The sequence below is a fragment of the Scyliorhinus canicula genome, chromosome 6, assembly GCF_902713615.1.
Source record: "Scyliorhinus canicula chromosome 6, sScyCan1.1, whole genome shotgun sequence".
Lineage (NCBI taxonomy): Eukaryota > Metazoa > Chordata > Chondrichthyes > Carcharhiniformes > Scyliorhinidae > Scyliorhinus > Scyliorhinus canicula.
In genome coordinates, this window is record NC_052151.1 from 56,549,106 (window position 1) to 56,570,494 (window position 21,389).

Genomic DNA, 21,389 nt, shown 5'->3' on the forward strand with positions numbered 1-21,389 from the left:
GGAGCTGTGGGGATAGGATGCGGTGGCCATGCCCCTGGTCAGACCCCCTCCACCACCCCACCTCCCCAAGTCGGTAAACTGGAGGGGATCAGAGTGTCCTGTGTGCGTCGGCCCTGGCGGACATGTTGTGCAGCCTCTCGTGCCTGAATGGGCCCCATGTCATGCCCACCCTCAACCTCCTCCATTTCCTCCACATTGAACGAGGCCTGGCGTTCCTCATCCTCTTCCACCACGTCGCCGCTCTGCTGCACGATGTTGTGGAGGAGCAGTAGGCCGCCACAATTCGGGCGACCCTCGAAGTATCATACTGGAGGACCCCTCCAGAGATGTCCAGGCACCTGACCACATCTTCAGCAGGCCAAAGCAGTACTCGATCACGGACCTGGTCGCTGCATTATCATCGTTGTAGTGGGTCTCGGCGTCCGTCTGTAGCTTCCGGTCGCCGTCATCAGCCACGACCGCAGTGGATAACCCCTGCCACCCAAGAGCCAACCCCTCAGCAGGGTGGGCATCTCAAACATGTCAGGAATCATCGAGTGTGCCAGGATGAAGGCATTGTGCACACTGCCCGGGTATTGGATGCAAACGTGTATGATGTGCAGCTGATGGTCACACACCAGCTGCAAGTTCATCGTGTGGTACCCTTTCGATTTGTGTAGAGCAGCCTGTCCTCTGCAGGTGCCCTTGAGGGAAATGCATCCTGTTAATCACTTCCTGGGCCCGGGGCATCCCGGCGAGGGTGGCAAAGCCCGTTGCCCAGGCATCATGGTGGGCTTGGTCTACATTGAAGTGGATGTATTGAGCCGTGTGATGGAGGGTCGTGTGCGTGGGCGTGCTGGGGGGCACACATGCGGTCAGTGTCACTCTGCAGAACCAGGGACCAAGGTGGGTGGTCGGTGGGTACGCAGCAAGATGACCGCAGTAATTGCAGTCCATGCCTGGGCACTACCCCAGTCCCAACGGGGTCACCCGGCCACTCGACCTGTTGATTTTTGACAGCACAAGTGAACCGTGCCGTTGGGAACTCGGCCCATCAGCGGAGGAAAATCGCGGAAGCCCTGGAGAATACTGGGTTGGGACTGCTAATGATATGCAAATGGCGTTTACTGTACGTGCATTCCAGTAATGAAAAATTAAATGAAAATCGCTTATTGTCACGAGTGGGCTTCAATGAGGTTGCTGTGAAAAGCCCCTAGTCACCACATTCCGGCGCCTGTTCGGGGAGGCTGGTACAGGAATTGAACTGTGCTGCTGGCCTGCCTTGGTCTGCTTTAAAAGTCAGCGATTTAGCCCAGTGTGCTAAACCAGCCCCTACGCATTGACGCCGCTGTCAAGCTGATGGAAATCACGATTTAGTGTCAAATCGGCACCCGCCTTGAGTTTGGCATTGGAACCTATTCTCCGTCCAATCATGTTTTGCGATTTTGGTGTTGGTCAACGGAGAATCCTGCCCCAGATGTTTCTAAGCACATTTTACCTCAAGTTGATCACCAGCTGCATTGGTCAATTAATAAAGGACCATGCATAAGAGTGCTCCTTTATGAATGCTTAAGAATGCTCCCCCCAAAGTCAGTAAATATTCCTGGCATTATGGGCCTGTTTGCTTGCAGAAAGAAATGAAAACGTCAAGCACAGAATCAGCTAAAAGTCTGTGTCCTTGGGAACATTTTCCATTATTACACTTATGGCCAGGTCAGAACAGCATTTTTAACACCTCAGAAAGTTGGCAAGGAGGCTGTCGTATTTGCACTGGATGGGCTACTTCACAACATAGCCAATGTTGCTGCATTTTTGACATCCTCATAAAGTTAGCAGACATCAAACACACAACATCCATTTGTACATGGATCCAAATTACAGCCACCTTCTTCTCATTGGGAAAATGTATTGTTAGAAAATAATGATTAGAATCCCTAGCTTTTTAAAAGCTTGCCGGTAATGATGTTATTTAGATTTTGGTGAAAACTAAAAACTCTGACATCGCTGTTGATAGCTTGAAGTTGACCTCTTACGTTGCAGGCTTCTACATATTTGCAATTCTCTTCCTGCATCGGCAGACATTTGCCTGTTTCCAGAGCTAGATTTTCCTGAAACAGGTCGCTCGTCTGTCGCCAGAGGTTTATATAGCTTGAGGGGTGCCACTCCGCATCAAGCATGGCAGACGAGGAGTCTGTCCCACTCAAACCGCCAACCATTGGCGTGTCGGAAGGATTTGTAAGGTGACACTCAACCTGTGTGGCCGCCTTATGAAGCCATTAAGTCCTGGGATGGGACACAAACCCATAGCCTTTGGTTCACTGCGTCAAAAGGCCTCCATCCTACATACTTGCAGGAACAAAAGTGAATGGAAAAGAAGAGGTACGAATATCTAATTTTGTACGAAACTACCAGGGGATCATTTCTGGAAAGTGGGGAGAAATACCTTATTGACTTTGAATATATTTTCCTGTGGAGTTGGAGGTTTACCTGATAACCCAAATTGTACAGTTTGCACTGGAAAAATTCTCTTCTCAACGACATCATTTTCTAAAACCACTATTTCATCACATGGGCATCAATGATATTTAATAATCACTCACATCACTGAAGTATTTTATTGTGTAAATCACTTTAAAAGTTTTAACAATGCGATTGGGACTATTTAAATGCATTCCAAGCCTCAAACACTTTTTCCCTTCTGACCAGAATGATCATTTGAAGCTTTTGAAGTCATGTCTCTGACCATTAATGGGTCTTTAAATGTCTTGCTGCCTTGCTCCTAATCACCCTTTCCAACATCCACACAGGAGCTGGTTCTTTCCCACAGGGATATAAAACTTACAACACAGAACGAGGTCATTCATCTCACGTTTCTCTTTTTTTCAACTCTCTCCGTAATACCTTTATTCTTAATTTATATAACCGTTTGACATTCCTGTCTATTGGCTTCAAGTCGTCTTCCAACTGCCAGGATTTTTTACTCACATTTTTGCAATATTGAATTGGCAGCAACAGCTATAACAGACCAGAAACAGGTTGGGGGTGTGGCGGGAGGGAGGTGGTGAAGGGGAGCCGGGCCGGGGGGGGGGGGGGGGGGGGGGGGGGGGGGGGGGGGGGGGGGGGGGGGGTACAAAGTAAACATTCCGGCAATAATACTGTGCAGATAGGACTTCCAATATGTGAAATAATCAATTGACCCATTCCTCCATGTGGATGTCTTATTTTCATGTAGGAAAAATCAGCTTTTTATAAATGAACAAAGAACAAGGAAAGGTACAGCACAGGAACAGGCCCTTCAGCCCTCCAAACCTGTGCCGACCATGCTGCCTGTCTAAACTAAAAAAAAATGGTTTGTGATTTTTATTCATTGGCCATTTTGTCTTATAATGTGGTGGTTACAGCATGCTGCTTAACTGTAATGAGATTGCATTTACGTTTGTTCTTGTTGCACTACTGCTATACAATGTGCTGTTGAATTGTCCTTTTATGTTGCTTCCTCCTATGTTAGCTCCCCAGGTTCGATTCCCGGCTTGGGTCATTGTCTGTGTGGAGTCTGCACGTTCTCCCATGCCTGCATCGATTTCATAGAATCCACAGTGCAGAAGGAGGGCACCCGGCCCACGGAGTCCGCACCGGCCCCTGGAAAGAACGCCCTACCCAAGGCCAACCCCCACCCCATTCCAACCCAGAAACCCCACCCAACCTTTTTGGACAATTTAGCGTAGCCAAATCCACCTAACCTGCACATCTTTGGACTGTGGGAGGAAACCGGAGCATCCGGAGGAAACCCACGCACACACGGGGAGAACATGCAGACTCCACACAGACAGTGACCCAAGCCAGGAATCGAACCTGGGACCCTGGAGCTGTGAAGCAACTGTGCTAACCACTGTGCTACACTTTGGACATTCTGAATTCTCCCTCTGTGTACACGAACAGGTCGGAATGTGGCGACTAGGGACATTTCACAGTAACTTCATTGTAGCGTTAATGAAAGCCTACTTATGACAATAAAGATTATTATTATTATTATTAGGCTGGACGGCTGGTTCGTGATGCAGGGAGAGGCCAGCAGTGCGGGTTAAATTCCAATGCCAGTTAAGGTTACTCATGAAGGCCCCACCTTCTCAACTGTGCGCTACCTCCCCCTCCCCCCTCCCCCCTCCCCCCCATCCCAGCCTGAGGTCTGGTGATGCTCAGGTTAAATCACCACCAGTCAGCTCTTCCCCCTCAATGAAGGTTCCAGGATTTAGATGTTTCTGTAAGAACAGAGAAGATGGTAAAAGAGGGGGGGGGGGTGTGGCATTGTTAATCAAGGAAAGTATTACGGCGGTAGAAAGGACGTTTGAGGACTCGTCTACTGAGGCAGTATGGGCCGAGGTTAGGAACAGTAGAGGAGAGGTCACCCTGTTGGGAGTTGTCTATATACCTCCGAATAGTTCCAGAGATGTAGAGGAAAGGATTGCAAAGATGATTCTCGACAGGAGCGAGAGTAACAGGGTAGTTGTTATGGGGGACTTTAACTTTCCAAATATTGACTGGAAATACTATAGTTCGAGTACTATAGATGGGTCAGTTTTTGTGCAGTGTGTGCAGGAGGTTTTTCTGACACAGTATGTAGACAGGCCAACAAGGGGCGAGGCCACATTGGATTTGGTACTGGGTAATGAACCGGGCCAGGTGTTAGATTTAGATGTAGGTGAGCACTTTGGTGATAGTGATCACAACTCGGTTATGTTTACTTTAGCAATGGGCAGGGATAGGTATATACCGCAAGGCAAGAATTATAGCTGGGGGAAAGGCAATTATGATGCTATTCGGCAAGATTTAGGATGTATAGGATGGGGAAGGAAACTGCAGGGGATGGGTACAATCGAAATGTGGAGCTTTTTCAAGGAACAGCTACTGCGTGTCCTTGATAAGTATGTACCTGTCAGGCAGGGAGGAAGTTGTCGAGCAAGGGAACCGTGGTTTACTAAGGAAGTTGAAGCACTTGTCAAGAGGAAGAAGAAGGCTTATGTTAGGATGAGACATGAAGGCTCAGTTAGGGCATTTGAGAGTTACAAGTTAGCCAGGAAGGACCTAAAGAGAGAGTTAAGAAGAGCGAGGAGAGGACACGAAAAGTCGTTGGCGGATAGGATCAAGGAAAACCCTAAGGCTTTCTATAGGTATATCAGGAACAAAAGAATGACTAGAGTAAGATTAGGGCCAATCAAGGATAGTAGTGGAAAGTTGTGTGTGGAATCAGAGGAGATAGGGGAAGCGTTAAATGGATATTTTTCGTCAGTGTTTACACTGGAGAAAGACAATGTTGTCGAGGAGAACACTCAGGTTCAGTCGACCAGGCTAGATGGAATTAAGGTTCAAAAGGAGGAGGTGTTAGCAATTTTGGAAAATGTCAAAATAGATAAGTCCCCTGGGCCAGATGGGATTTATCCTAGGACTCTCTGGGAAGCCAGGGAGGAGATTGCAGAGCCTTTGTCCTTGATCTTTATGTCGTCTTTGTCGACAGGAATAGTGCCGGAAGACTGGAGGGTAGCAAATGTTGTCCCCTTGTTCAAGAAGGGGAGTAGAGACAACCCTGGTAATTATAGACCTGTGAGCCTTACTTCGGTTGTGGGTAAAATGTTGGAAAAGGTTATAAGAGATAGGGTTTATAATCATCTTGAAAAGAACAAGTTGATTAGCGATAGTCAACACGGTTTTGTGAAGGGTAGGTCATGCCTCACAAGCCATATTGAGTTTTTTGAGAAGGTGACCAAACAGGTGGATCAGGGTAAAGCTGTTGATGTGGTGTATATGGATTTCAGTAAGGTGTTTGATAAGGTTCCCCATGGTAGGCTATTGCAGAAAATAAGGAAGTATGGAATTGAAGGTGATTTAGCGGTTTGGATCAGTAATTGGCTAGCTGAAAGAAGACAGAGGGTGGTGGTTGATGGCAAATGTTCATCCTGGAGTTCAGTTACTAGTGGTGTACCGCAAGGATCTGTTTTGGGGCCACTGCTGTTTGTCATTTTTATAAATGACCTGGAAGAGGGTGTAGAAGGATGGGTTAGTAAATTTGCAGATGACACGAAGGTCGGTGGAGTTGTGGATAGTGCTGAAGGATGTTACAGGATACAGAGGGACATAGATAAGCTGCAGAGCTGGGCTGAGAGGTGGCAGATGGAGTTTAATGCGGAAAAGTGTGAGGTGGTTCACTTTGGAAGGAGTAACAGGAATGCAGAGTACTGGGCTAATGTCAAGATTCTTGGTAGTGTAGATGAACAGAGAGATCTCGGCATCCAGGTACATAAATCCCTGAAAGTTGCCACCCAGGTTAATAGGGCTGTTAAGAAGGCATATGGTGTGCTAGCCTTTATAAGCAGGGGGATTGAGTTTCGGAACCACAAGGTCATGCTGCAGCTGTACATAACTCTGGTGCGGCCGCACCTGGAGTACTGCGTGCAGTTCTGGTCACCACATTATAGGAAGGATGTGGAAGCTTTGGAAAGGGTTCAGAGGAGATTTACTGGGATGTTGCCTGGTATGGAGGGAAGGTCTTACGAGGAAAGGCTCAGGGAATTGAGGTTGTTTTCGTTAGAGAAGAGAAGGCTGAGAGGTGACTTAATAGAGACATATAAGATAGTCAGAGGGTTAGATAGGGTGGACAGTGAGAGTCTTTTTCCTCAGATGGTGATGACCAACACGAGGGGACATAGCTTTAAATTGAGGGGTGATAGATATAGGACAGATATCAGAGGCAGTTTCTTTACTCAGAGAGTAGTCGGGGTGTGGAACGCCCTGCCTGCAACAGTAGTAGACTCGCCAACTTTAAGGGCATTTAAGTGGTCACTGGATAGACATATGGATGAAAATGGAATAGTGTAGGTCAGATAGGCTTCAGATGGTTTCACAGGTCGGCGCAACATCGAGGGCCGAAGGGCCCGTACTGCGCTGTAGTGTTCTATGTTCTATGTTCTATGAAGAAAGAAGCTTAAGGTCAACTGGAATTCTGCCGACTTTACGTTATACTATCTGTGCTAAACTCCAGAAGTAAAAAAGGACACAGGCTCCGGTTCATAAATAAAGCCAGAATGCGTGCAATACCAGGACACGGTATTCAAATGTGCGGCACTCGGCCAGCTGCCTATGCCTAGAATCCTTCACAGGCTGAGATTCCAATCTAGGTTCAGCTATCCAAGTGAAATCCAGAACCAAGGCCAAATGTTTTTTTCCACTGAAAGATAAATGGAGGCCACTGTTATCCAAATCGCAGCAGTTGGCTACAAGGAAGCAATGACAGTCTGCTTACCATCTTTGAACTGTGAGGACCCTGTAGCAGGAGCTGAAAATGTGAAGAAAAGGAAAATTAAAATAACTTGAACAAATACACCCTGCATGTTGCAACAAGAGTCTTGGCTCAAGGCACTAACTTATTTGTGTATCACCAAACATAGAGGGCTGGATTCTCCGTCGGCCGACACCGGAATCAGAAACCATGATCAGGCGGAGAATATGGTGCCAGACGGAAATTGAGGTTGGCGCCGGGGGGGGGGGGGGGGGGGGGGGGGGGGGCAGCGGAATCCCATGCTCCAGCGCCTCATTAGTGGCCTGAATGCGTTCCACGCCAGCGGGAGCATGCATATTGCATAGCAACGGCCGTTAGCATCTCATTAACGGGCCAGACTCGGTGTACTCTGGCCTCCCGTAATGCTCTGTCTCTGCCAGGTGGAAGTCACCAAGGTGGGGTTCAAAACAGAGGCCAGGTGCCATGGCTGCTGAGGTTGAGAGAAGAGGTAAGAAAAGCTTCCAAACATGCAATAGTGGCCTGTCAGTTCTGCCGCTGGCTGAAGTGGGGGAGGGGGGGGAGGGCGGTTCACCAGGGCCAGGACCAGGCAGTGGCCTGGAGATGGGCCCTGTGATCGGGGTGGCCAGGCATGGACCACCATTGCCATGGCCTGCAAGGTAGCTATCTGGCTATCTGGCTGCGCACCCGACTGACTGCCCACTGTGTCCCGTGAATGTGCAGAGCCGTATAAGTGCCCCCTTCTCTTGATCCCCCCAGGCAACCCTCTGGGAAACCCCCCAGACCCTAGCCGCCCTATCAATGGGACCTGCATGGTCCAGCGCAGCCAGTGTTGGCACCCTCAGTGTACCCTTCCGTGGCGCTGCCCTACAGCAGGGGATGCAGGGGGTGTGGGGTGCTGAGCACTTGCACACTTCCTGGTACATTGCCTGCCCCCCCGCCCCCATGGCAGGTGCGCCACCAGTAGTATTACCAGCCAGCCCACCCCACAGGAACACTAGCTGGCACCAGGCCCTGCCTGTCCACTGCACCTCTGCTCCTATCCACCCTGCCCTTGGACAATCCATGTGCCGCACAGGAGATTCAGAGCACACTACAGTTACGGTCCCAACAGGTGCCCACTCCCCCTCAGCCAGCCCCATCTGCGGTCCTTGCCCACATGCATCCACCATGCATGGCGCTGGCCGGTGGCATGTGTCACCCCCCTCAACCAGCTGGCATCCTGCTGGTAAGGTAGCATGTGGCCCACCCAAGGAGGGCACCCACAGTAGGGCATAGGACAGGGGCCACAAAGCGTGACGCTGGGAGGGCAGGACTGGAGGCACCCTGGTGACTGGCACTGGAGGAGCGTGGGGGTAATGGCCCGGGGTGGGGCCAGGATAGGGAGGGGGGAGGAGGGGGGGCATGCCGGGGCATGGGCAGCAGCCAGCTGGGTACGGGGGTACTCACCATGCTAACATGTCTGACCTTTACCCCATGCAGCAAATGGATCCCAAATTGTTCCCCGACTGAAACGCTGACCACCTGGCTGGGCTCATTCCCCAATACCAGGTCCAATACGGCCCTTCCCTAGGTGAGCTGTCTACATATTGTTTCAAGAAACCCTCCTGGATGCTCCTTACAAACTCTGCTCCACCCAAACCCTTGGAATAAAGTGAGTCCCAGTCAATAAAGGGAAAGTTAAAATCACCCAGCACAACAACCCTGTTGTTTTTGCACCTTTCCAAACCTGCCTACATATCTGCTCCTCTATCTCCCACTGGCTGTTGGGAGGCCTGTAGTAAACCCCCAACGTTGTGACTGCACCCTTCCTTCTCCTGACCTGTACTCATGTTGCCTCACTGCATGAGTCCTCTGAGGTGTCCTCCCTCAGTACAGCTGTGATATTCTCCTTAACCAGTAGTGCAACTTCCCCACCCCTTTTGCATTCCCTTCTATCCCGCCTGAAAAATCTAAATCCTGGAATGTTTAGCTGCTAACCTTGTCCCGCTCTCAACAAAGACTCTGTAATGGCAACAACATCATGGTTCCAAATACTAATCCAAGCTCTAAATGCATTTGCCTTACCTGTTATACGCCTCGCATTGAAACAAATGCACTACAGACTATCAGTCCCGCGGTGTTCAGTAACATCTCCCTGTCTGCTCTACCTCTGAGTCTTACTGGCCCTATTCTCTAGTTCCCCCTCAGTTATTTCACCTCCTGACCTATTGCTCCGGTACCCACCCCACTGTCACATTAGTTTAAACCCTCCCATGTGACACCAGCAAACCTCGCGGCCAGGATATTTATGCCCCTTCAGCTCAGATGCAACCCGTCATTCTTGCACAGGTCACACCTGCCCCGAAACAGATCCCAATGGTGCATATATCTCAAACCCTCCCCCCTACACCAGCTGTTTAGCCACGTGTTTAGCTCTACTATCTTCCTATTTCTATCCTCACTGGCACGTGGCACAGGGAGTAATCCCAAGATTACAACACTAGAGGCACTGGTCAGGATTCTCCGAAATCCCGGCCACGTGTTGATGCCGGCGTAAACATTGGAGTGGTGTACGCCGGCGTCAATGGCCCAGTGAATCAGCGGTCTGCAGGGTGCCAGCATGGCGCCGGCATGCTGCGCACTGCTCCGGTGCTGAAAGGCGTCGCTGCGTGGTCGGCGAGGGTGCACGCATGCAAGCAATGGGCGTCTCTGCGCCGCCTCATGTGCGTGGTTGCCGTCTCCATGCGGGTGCATGCGCATGGTTGCCATCTCCACGCCGGCGCATGAACGTGGTGGCCATTTCTGCGCCAGCACATGCACGTGGTGGCCGTCTCTGTGAAGGTGCATGCGTGTGGTGGCCGTCTCTGTGCCGGTGCATGCGTGTGGTGGTCTTTGTGCTGGTGCATGCGCGTGGTGGTCGTCTCCGCGCCAGCGCCAAGCAAAATGGCGGAGATCTATAGCTGGCCTGCACGCAGGATGGTAGGCCCCCTCCAGGTCGTGGGCGGCCACTGATCGGTAGCCCCCGATCACAGGCCTGGACGCCATGGAGGCCCCCCCCTCCGAAGTCAGATCTGCGGAGGCCCCCCCACCAGGACGTCCACCGTGGCTGCGGGTCTGAGCTCCCACCGGGTGGTACCAGGTTGGAACCATGCTGACGGGACTCGCCAGAACTCGGCGGGCATTCAGCCGGTCGATCGTGGAGAATCGCCGCGGGGGCCTCTTTCAGCAGCCCACGACTGGCGCATGTTGATCACGCGGACACGACTGGCACTGATTCTCTGGTAGCTGGAGAATCGCGGCCCAGTGCGGCGTGGTGGGAATTTCCCGCGTTATCGCCGATTCTCCGACCCAGTGTGGGCTCGGAGAATCCCGGCCCCTATTTTTTTACTTTCTACCTAACTCCCTGAACTCCTGCTGCAGGACCTCGCCACTCTTCCTGCCAATGTCGTTCATACCAATATGTACCATGACCTCCGGCCCTTCAGAATGCCCCCTGCCCGTTGAGAGATATCCTGGACCCTGGCACCAGGGAGGCAACATACCTTCCTGAAGGCTCTTTCATGTCCACAGATGCGCCTATCTGTGCACCTGACTATAGAGTCCCCCATAACTATTGCTCGTCTGCTCTTTGTTCCTACCTGCTGAGCAACAGAGCCAGTCACGGTGCCACTGCTCTGCCTGCTGCTGTTTTCCCCTGATAGGCCATCCTCCCCAACATTATCCAAAATGGTGTGGAACCTGGGTTAGGCCTTGGGAACAGGGTGAAGCTCGAGGGAGATCTGGGAGCTCCACCACCACCTGACGCTGCCAGTCCCAGAGATCCACTAGCATATACCACAGCATGGGACACCAGACGGTCATGCCTCGTCCTGGGTCGCGGGGTGTCCGGCTGGGGGTGGGGGACACCAGACAGTCGTGCCTCGTCGGTAGGTCGCGGGATAGCAGCGGGGGTGGGGGACACGAACCATAAGAACATAAGAACTAGGAGCAGGAGTAGGCCATCTGGCCCCACGAGCCTGCTCCGCCATTCAATGAGATCATGGCTCATCTTTTGTGGACTCAGCCCTAACCAGTGTTGTCTCGTCAGCAGGAGACCCTGCAAGACACAAGACAAAACATATGGTTAGATCATGGGTAAGCGTAGTGTGGGGGAAGGGGTGACCCACATGCCAAAGGAACATCGCAACGCATTGGGGCTCGCAATCGGCGAACGCAATTCCAGCGTTGGCAACCGGAGAATCCAGCCCAGGATGTCCCACCTCTTCTCTGTATCCAGAAATGTTTCCAGCTCTGCATCTGTGAACCTCAGGGCTGCTCTCTGGAGTGGCATCTTCTTGGCTGGAGCGAGAGTGTGGAGGGAGTGGAGTGCTTATTGCAATTCCAGCTTGTCAGGTTCTCCAGTCCCAATCCCGACCCCAGCGAAACCGACGCCTGGAATTATACGAGTTCCACGTGGCGCACGGGCTGGCCCATTAGCAAGTTCTGAATGGCTCTGGCAGTTGCTCCCCCGTCGTCATCGTAGAAGTCCAGCGAATCAGTCCCGGCGCCGGCACTTAGTCTCTCAGACGGAGAATCCATCCCAGAATCTGGCACAAACCAATGTAATTAGGCGACGGTTTCAAATATCATTTTTTTTAAACAATTGCAATAAAAACTATTCTGTGGTAAATATTGAATCAGCGCAGTTTTATTAATGCAGCTGAAAATGGGATATCGCAAAAAATTTATATTTTTAATCTAAGTGTGTCGTTCATCACGTGTGAGGAATCGGAATTTAAATAACTGCAAATGACTTTTAAAGAAATGCAAAGCCATTTACTGGTTATGTTGGTGCACAGTGAGAAGCGTTTTAATAAGTTGTAAAAATAATTTTTTTTTTTTAAATTTAGATTACCCAATTATTTTTTCCAATTAAGGGGCAATTTAGCATGGCCAATCCACCTACTCTGCAAATTTTTGGGTTGTGGGGGCGAAACCCACGCAGACACGGGGAGAATGTGCAAACTCCACACGGACAGTGACCCAGAGTCGGGATCGAACCTGGGACCTCAGCGCCGTGAGGCGGTTGTGCTAACCACTAGGCCACCGTGCTGCCCCAGTTGTAAAAATATTTTAACTTGTTTTAAATATGCCTTTGGTATACTTTTGGCCAAAAACGCAGGTTAATTTTTGGAAATGAACTCAGTTTGTGGAAATTGCAGCAGCAGGAGGTAGGGGTCGGCTTTTGGGGGGGGGCGTGGGGCGACCTAGGACTGGTGGAATGGGCACGGCCGTGGCTAGGAGGGGGTGAGGGAGCGAGGGGGTCCAGGTTCGGGGGGTGCATGGGGAGGATAGCCTCGCCGTCCGGGAATGGCCTGCCAAAGCCACGGATGCCATTACAGTGGACAGGCTGATGGCACCATTCCTGGGCGCTGGCTGAGAGCAAGCCTCCCGGCCGGGCGGATGGGTGGCGGACCGCCCCCAGGGGGTGGTCCTCCCAGCCGGCGGCACGCACCGGTGGGACGGTCCAGGGCCGCATCCACAGCAGTCCCCAGTGAAGGCAGTGCCATTCAACGGTGGCGCTGGCAGGACGGACGGGCAATAGGAGTCGGGGCACCGAGGGGGCGGGTGGGGGTGGGGGGCATGCGTGGCAGGGGTGCAAGTTGCCAACCAGGGTGGCCATGTAGCCCGTGGCACCCGATTGTGGAGCGGGGTCATGCACCGTGGTTAAACTTGTCTACCCCCCTACCCCCTGCAGATCATAATGTTCGGGCACCAGCCAGCGATGTTGGCCGCTGTGGCGCTGTCCGCTGCCCTGTGTGCAGGTCTGTGGCAGCGTCAGCGCAGACGGCTCAGAGAGGCGGCGGAGGGACGGGCTGCAGAGGGGCAGGTGGCAGCCGCTCGGGCTGGAGGACTGCCCATTAGACAGGCGCAGGAGGAGGACGACCATGACGAGGGCGAGACACAGTATGAGGTTACGATACCGATGAGGAGGAGGGGAGAGGGGGGAGGAGGAGGTGGTGCCATGGCGCCGGAGGCGCAAGATGAGGCCTCATGTGTACCGGTGCCGTATGTCCTTCAATTACCTCATGGACCGGGCATGCAGGAGGGGACTCCGGATGAGCCGGGAAACCGTTGCACATATCTGCCACCTGATGGCACATCTGGCACCACGTGGGACTGGGGGAAGATACCCTCTCCTTGTGGCCGTCAAGGCGACGGTGGCCCCTTATGCCACGGGGTTGATCCAGTCGCCGAGTGGGGACGTGACCAGCATCTCGCAAGCATCGGTGCACAGGTGCATCCGTGCAGTGACGGACGCCCTGTATGACCTGGATGCCAGGCAGTGGGCTTCGCTGCCGTGGCCAGGATACCCATGGTACAGGGGACGATCGATAGGATGCATGTCGCCATGCGGCCACCTGCGGATAACAGGGCTGTGTACATGAACAGGAAGGTGTCCTACTCCATGAAATGAAATGAAATGAAAATTGCTTATTGTCACAAGTCGGCCCCTGGTCTGTGAAAAGCCCCTGGTCACCACATTCTGGCGCCTAATCGGGGAGGCTGGTACGGGAATTGATCCCGCGCTGCTGGCCTTGGTCTGCTTTACAAGCCAGCTATTTAGCCCACTGTGCTAAACCAGCCCATGAACGTGTAGGTGGTCTGCGACCACCAGATGAAGATCCTGTACGTCTGCGCCCAGTGCCCGGGCAGCGTGCATGAGTCGTTTATCCTGGCGCAATCGTTCATCCCCGGCATGTTCGAGGGACACCCTCCCCTCCGGCTGAGCGGCTGGTTGCTGGGCGACAGGGATTACGCCTTGAGGTCGTGGCTGATGACGCCTATACGGAGGCCACAGACTGATGCGGAGAACAGCTACAATGATGCCAATACAGCGACTAGGGGTGTGGTCGAGCGGTGGTTTGGGCTGCTGAAGATGCGTTTCAGGTGCCCGGACCACTCTGGAGGGGCCCTCCAGTACCCGTCGGAGAGGGTCGGACGCATTATTGTGGTCTGCTGCATCCTGCAGAACATAGCCCAGCAGAGGGGTGGTGTGCTAGAGCAGGAGGGGGAGGCAGATGGGCAGGAGGAGCACGAGGAAGGGCACGCCTCTCCAGATGAGGAGGATGGGGAGGGGGGGCAATCAACGGGACATGGGAGCTGGACATGGACGGGAGACTGCAAGACGCCACCGGCAGGGCCAGCGAGCACGGGAGGCATTGATCGCCGCACGTTCCACCACCTTGGGGGGAGTAGGGGTTCTCGGAGCAGGGGCACTGACACCACTGTTCTGTCCCACCTCACCACCCACCACCCCCACCTCCCACAACACCAATGTGACACAACTCCCCCACCACCCACCACCCATAATGCCCACATCAACCCATGCACACCACCCCTCCATTACACATGCACCTGCGGCACAACGGGCTGGGCTCACATGGTTGCTTGTGGAAGCGGGTGCGGACCATGCCATGGAGGATGATGACTGCCCGCTCTGCGATGAGCTCTGAGCTCCACATCGTTAGACAATGTCTGACTCATGGCCACAGTAACACCTTCCACCTTGGAGGTCCCTGTAGGGGCTGGACACTCCATCACATGGCCCTGTCGGATTGCTAGGGGCGGGGTGGCGTGGATATCCAGGGAGGTGGGAGGGGCACATTTCATCCATTGGGGCTCAACGTTGCATCACCCCTCGACCACAGTGGCACTCAATCCCCTAGCTGACCCCTCAAGCATCAGACATAGCACAGAGGCAGCTTGCATTGGTGTAACGGTGAGTTAAATTAGAAAGGTTGCATACGCGTGCTCTAGCCCCTATAACAAAGCTGTGCCCTGCACCCGTGCCAACTTACTAGGTGTCTAACTTCCTGGCCTTACGGCCCACGGACTATGCCTTTGTGGTTCCCCAGACAGTACAGCAGGAGTGCAGGCGGACTGCTGAGACTCATCCCTGCGACCTCGGTCCCCGTTGCCACTCGTTTCCTGGGTCAGCCCGACCTGGATGGGCCAGGCTGCTCTTCTGGCATCCTGGATGACGTGGTGCCACCCTGTTCTGCCCACTGTCCACCAGGGATGGAACAGGGGGAGTCCGAGGTGCCGCGGTGTTCTGGGACCTTCCCTGCAGGAGTCACCGGCACGGGCCCCAACACTTTCTCTTCCCTCGGGTGCCCGATGGCCCCCCGGGCCTCTCCATAGGACCGGTGTACAAGAGGAGACAAGCCCCGAGGCACCACTGACACCTGGCACAGTCGGTCCTGGAGGCCCGCTATGGTATCGACCAGGGTCTGAACATTAGCAGCAATGGGTTAGGGAGTGGGCCATCCCTGTCTGGGACTGCGCAACCTCCCTCTGGGCCTGTGTGACGCCAGCCAGCACCTGGGCAATGCCGCCGATGCTCTCAGCGATGGCCTGCTGAGACTCGGCCACACAGCGGAGCGCCGCTGGAATCTCCAGCCTGCTCTGGCACATGGCTGCCTGTAAGAGTGCAGACCTGTCCTGGTGCACCAATGACGCATGCGCAGGGAGCCCCATGCCTTGCATAACCTGACCCATATCTGACACCGTTGCCCCCATTGCCTCCTCCGTGGATGCCACCCGTGCGGTGTTGGCATGGGTGGCAGGCACGACCGGCACCACTCCCTTCTCCTGGACGCGGATGGACTCCTCCTCCTGCATCTGCAGCTGCTGGAAGTCGGCCGTCATCCCGTTGTCCAGGCCCTGGGTGTCTAACTGCATCGGATCGCTGGGTGGGCCTGGCCCCTTGGCTGCTCCTACCTCCACCTGCTGTACTGGGACGGCTGTGTGATGCGCACCAGTGAGTGTCCGAGAAACCTCATCACTAAATTGTCCAAGTGAGGTGAGAATCTCTGCGATGGTGGAGGGTGTGGGAGATAGCAGTGATGAAAAGTCCATGTCGTCATCAGAGCCAACGTCTGGGGTCTCCTGTGTCGCCCCCGTCTGTGTGTCAGTGTCCTGTGTGTCAGTGTCCTGTGTGTCAGTGTCCTGTGTGTCAGTGTCCTGTGTGTCAGTGTCCGCCCTCTCTGTGTGTGTCCGCCCTCTCTGTGTGTGTCCGCCCTCTCTGTGTGTTGTCCGCCCTCTCTGTGTGTTGTCCGCCCTCTCTGTGTGTTGTCCGCCCTCTCTGTGTGTTGTCCGCCCTCTCTGTGTGTTGTCCGCCCTCTCTGTGTGTTGTCCGCCCTCTCTGTGTGTTGTCCGCCCTCTCTGTGCGTGTCCGCCCTCTCTCTGTGTGTCCGCCCTCTCTCTGTGTGTCCGCCCTCTCTCTGTGTGTCCGCCCTCTCTGTGCGTGTCCGCCCTCTCTGTGCGTGTCCGCCCTCTCTCTGTGTGTCCGCCCTCTCTCTGTGTGTCCGCCCTCTCTCTGTGTGTCCGCCCTCTCTGTGCGTGTCCGCCCTCTCTCTGCGTGTCCGCCCTCTCTCTGCGTGTCCGCCCTCTCTCTGCGTGTCCGCCCTCTCTCTGCGTGTCCGCCCTCTCTCTGCGTGTCCGCCCTCTCTCTGCGTGTCCGCCCTCTCTGTGCGTGTCCGCCCTCTCTGTGCGTGTCCGCCCTCTCTGTGCGTGTCCGCCCTCTCTGTGCGTGTCCGCCCTCTCTGTGCGTGTCCGCCCTCTCTCTGTGTGTCCGCCCTCTCTCTGTGTGTCCGCCCTCTCTCTGTGTGTCCGCCCTCTCTCTGTGTGTCCGCCCTCTCTGTGCGTGTCCGCCCTCTCTGTGCGTGTCCGCCCTCTCTCTGTGTGTCCGCTCTCTCTCTGCGTGTCCGCCCTCTCTGTGCGTGTCCGCCCTCTCTCTGTGTGTCCGCCCTCTCTCTGTGTGTCCGCCCTCTCTCTGTGTGTCCGCCCTCTCTCTGTGTGTCCGCCCTCTCTGTGCGTGTCCGCCCTCTCTGTGCGTGTCCGCCCTCTCTGTGCGTGTCCGCCCTCTCTGTGCGTGTCCGCCCTCTCTGTGCGTGTCCGCCCTCTCTGTGCGTGTCCGCCCTCTCTCTGTGTGTGTCCGCCCTCTCTGCGCGTGTCCGCCCTCTCTCTGTGTGTGTCCGCCCTCTCTGCGCGTGTCCATCCTCTCTGTGTGTGTCCGCCCTCTCTGTGCGTGTCCGCCCTCTCTCTGTGCGTGTCCGCCCTCTCTGTGCGTGTCCGCCCTCTCTGTGCGTGTCCGCCCTCTCTGTGCGTGTCCGCCCTCTCTGTGCGTGTCCGCCCTCTCTGTGCGTGTCCGCCCTCTCTGTGCGTGTCCGCCCTCTCTCTGTGTGTGTCCGCCCTCTCTGCGCGTGTCCGCCCTCTCTGTGTGTGTCCGCCCTCTCTGTGTGTGTCCGCCCTCTCTGTGTGTCCGCCCTCTCTGTGTCCGTGTCCTGCATGTCCGTGTCGGTGGCAGGGCTTCTGTGACGGCTGCCCTCCCCACCATGGCCTGCGTCCCTGGGGGCCACTGGACCTGGCACTGGTCATGGCTGTGGTATGCCAGATGGTCCGGGATGACTATCGGCTGGTCCTGGAAGACACAAGACAGCATGTACCATTAGACAGGCGGCCGGAGGTGAGGGTGTGGAGTGGGGGGGCTGGGGTAAGGATGTGAAGTGGGTGGAGTCAGGCAGGGAAGTCTCATTTGGTGGTGCGCCTCTGACCTGGAACCGGCAACCTCCCGGTACTCGGCTCCGCCTGCGAGGTCCAGTACCCTCTGCTCATGAACAGTGAGGGGGTGCAGTACTGGTGGACAATCCTCTGGTTTTTTTCCCGTTGCCTGTGGTGGTGGACACTCTTATCCTGGGGCGGGGGGAACAAACATCAATGTTAGGTGGTCCGATGCATGCAGCGCAGCTGTTGGGTATATGATGGCATAGGAGCATGGGTCACCCGGCCAGTGCGGCTGGCATGGGTGGGTGCAGCCCATGTGGGTCAGGGAGGGGATTGCGCCGTCCTCCTGGGCGGGGGATGGGGGGCGTTTTACATATGTGGGGGTGGGGGGGTAGGGGTGGTGATGCCAGGGGCACGTTGCTGTGTACTCACCCTGACTGCCCTTGTTAGGTCGTGCAGCTTTTTGCGGCACTGTTCGCTGGTCCGTGGGGTGTGCCCCACGGTACTGACGGCATGGCCCACCTCCCTTCACATACGCTGGACGGTGCTGCATGGGTTGTGGTGTCCCGGTCTGGGGCACAGGACCACCCTCCTCTCCTCCATGGCATCCAGGAGTGTGTCGAGGTGGTGGTCCCTGAACCTCAGGGCAGCACGGCGAGTGGCGGCCATTTTGCGAGCATCGACAGTGAGCGCCGCTCGCGCAACTTATGCGACGTGCGCCATGTCAATGACGCAGTCCGCGTGTTCGATGTCTGACTGGGGCCACTCCACCCGCGCTTCTCGTGCCGCCCGTGCTGGCTCCTTGTGCGCCGCAGGATCGCTGTTCCTAGCGGCCCGCTGACACCGTGGTAAAACAACGTTTTTACAACGGCGTCAGCACTCTGCCGCTTTAACGGAGAAACCTGCCCAGGGTGCCTGAACAGAAGGGTAACCCACAACATGATGACCATGGTTCACCTGCTGGCCTCACCACATAGTGTGGGGGTCTCCCCATCCTCCGCTGCAATGTGAGGAGGCCATTCGTGGTCATTAATTGCTCCCACAAACAGCAATATGATAATAATCAGGGCATTTGTGTTTGCGTTGATAATTGAGGGATAAAAAATGGAAGGACAACAGGGATAACTCCCTACTGGTTTAAAAAGATGCCACATGACCTTTTACATTCTCCTGCACAGTTACTCTGTTTAATGGGCAGCACGGTAGCACAGTGGTTAGCACTGTTGCCTCACAACTCCAGGATCCCAGATTCGATTCCCAGCTTGGGTCACTGTGTGGAGTCTGCACGTTCTCCCTGTGTCTGCATGGGTTTCCTCCAGGTGCTCCGGTTTCCTCTCACAAGTTTCGAAAGACGTGCAGTTAGGTAATTTGGACATTCCGAATTCTCCCTCTGTGTACCCGAACAGGAGCCGGAATGTGGAAACTAGGGGCTTTTCACAGTAACTTCATTGCAGTGTTAATGTAAGCCTACTTGTGACAATAAAGATCATTATTATACAATGCCTCATTTGAAAGAAGATGCCTTTAACAGTGCAGCACTCCCTTAGTACTGAAAACTTGACTTTTGTGTTCACGTACTGGAGTGGAACCTGAATCTAAAATCTTCAGACTCAGCGCGCTACCAATTGTGGCAGATAACTATAATTATACACTATTGCTATAATTCTTGTGACCAAAAAAGTTTTAAAATGAATGTTGAATCCGACAGTCCATGATGGGATTTGAACTTTTTACTTTCTTAATATCTAACTCATTGTGTAGGGGTAAAACCACACCTTAAACCTAATCAAATGGATGGCCTCTACTAACTCTGAGACGTGCCATCAATGCTGAATATTATTTTCATGCATAGGGAGTGAAAAATCCCATTGGTTGCAGGCGACAACAGTGGACCAGTGTTTGCTGCAGGAATAAAAATTACATTAACACGAGTTCAAAGGTCTGTACCAAAGGGAATTATTATCAGGGCCAATATCCACAAAAATATTTTTAGAATGCTTTCAACAGTAAAAGAAAATAAGGTAAGGAAAATGTTTGAAACATAAATTTAATCACATTATAAAACAGTACTCTCTAAATTTAAGTAAATTAGCACTTTAGATTGATTTTTTCCCCCTTCAGGGTTTAGTTAACCAATATGTGCACTTGGCAGTGTTTTAACTAGAAATTTTAGAAATTGTAACTCCCGGATAGGAGAGTGGCCAAATTGTTTGGTAGCCAAGGTTCCTCCCTCCAAGTGCAGTCGTCTGCAGACCAGGAATTCAATTATTTGAATTTCCACTCGCTATACTGCACGCCTTGCTCTCTTCCTCCTACCTCGCTCCTTCCCCTGTGTCTCCACAAACACAGATCTTTACTGCCTCCACGTTCAACCCCCTACCCTGGCCTTCCTTCTTCCCCACATTACAACCTCTCTCTCTCCCCCTAACCTCGTCCCAAACCCATGCCCCAACCTCATGCCCTCCTCTGATCCTGACCATGCTTCCCTCCGCTGCCCCAACATTGCTCCCCTGCCTGCCAACCTGCCTCCCGACCTCGCTCCCCACCCACAACTTGATCCTCTCCCACCCACAACAACCTCACCCTCCCACTCCCCAATCTCGATCTTGCCCATTACCCCAATCCTGCCCCCCCCCCCTTCATCTCTACTCTGTTGCACTCACACCACACTGACCTCGCTCCCCTCCCACCACACCAACCACTTTGCCCTCCTCCCCCACCCTCTTGTCACTGGCCACTCCCCACCCCAACTTCATTGTCCCCTCCTAACTGGCATCACTCGACCTCCCTCCCACCAGCCTCATCTCCTCATCCATCACCTTCTCTCCCCCTTCCCCAAACTGGCCTTGGGCTCTCCCACCCCCTCCTCCAATATCACTCCTCATCCAACCTCTCCAGCATCGCTGTCACGCTCGTTTCCACTCCTCAAGGGGGAGGGAGGAGAAAGGTTTGTGGAGCGAGGAGGGTCCAGAGGTATTGGTGTTGAGTTGAGTTTCAAATATCTGCCCTCTGTGAACCAGTGAGAAGTGCCTCAAATTCAGAGTCCATTGCCTTTTCGTGAATTCATTGGGTTGTTTCTGTCTGGTTTGAATGTATGAATGTATTCCCGTACCAGCCTCCCCGAACAGGCGCCGGAATGTGGCAACAAGGGGCTTTTCACAGTAACTTCATTGAAGCCTACTTGTGACAATAAGCAATTTTAATTTTTTAATTTTTCATGGTCCCCAATACAGATCAGCTCTAATTGAATTCTCACCTCCACATGGAACCAAAGGCCAAGAAAGGGGTGGAGGCCTTGCCTTCTGCTTCCCCTCTTTACCTGAACATGTTCTCAGAACAGCTGACAGCATTAAACCATGATCCGGAACTGGCTTTGTAATAGGACACAAAAGGGTGATGGTAGAAGGCTGCAAGTGTAACTGGAGGCCGGTGTCCAGCGGCGTACTGCAGGGATCAATGCTGGTCCTGCATTATTTGTTATATATATATAAATAAATGGTATACACAGGAATGTGGGGGGAATGACAAGAAAATTTGTAGACAACACCAAGATTTATAGGGTGGTTGACTGTCAAGAAGAGGGTCAGAGGTT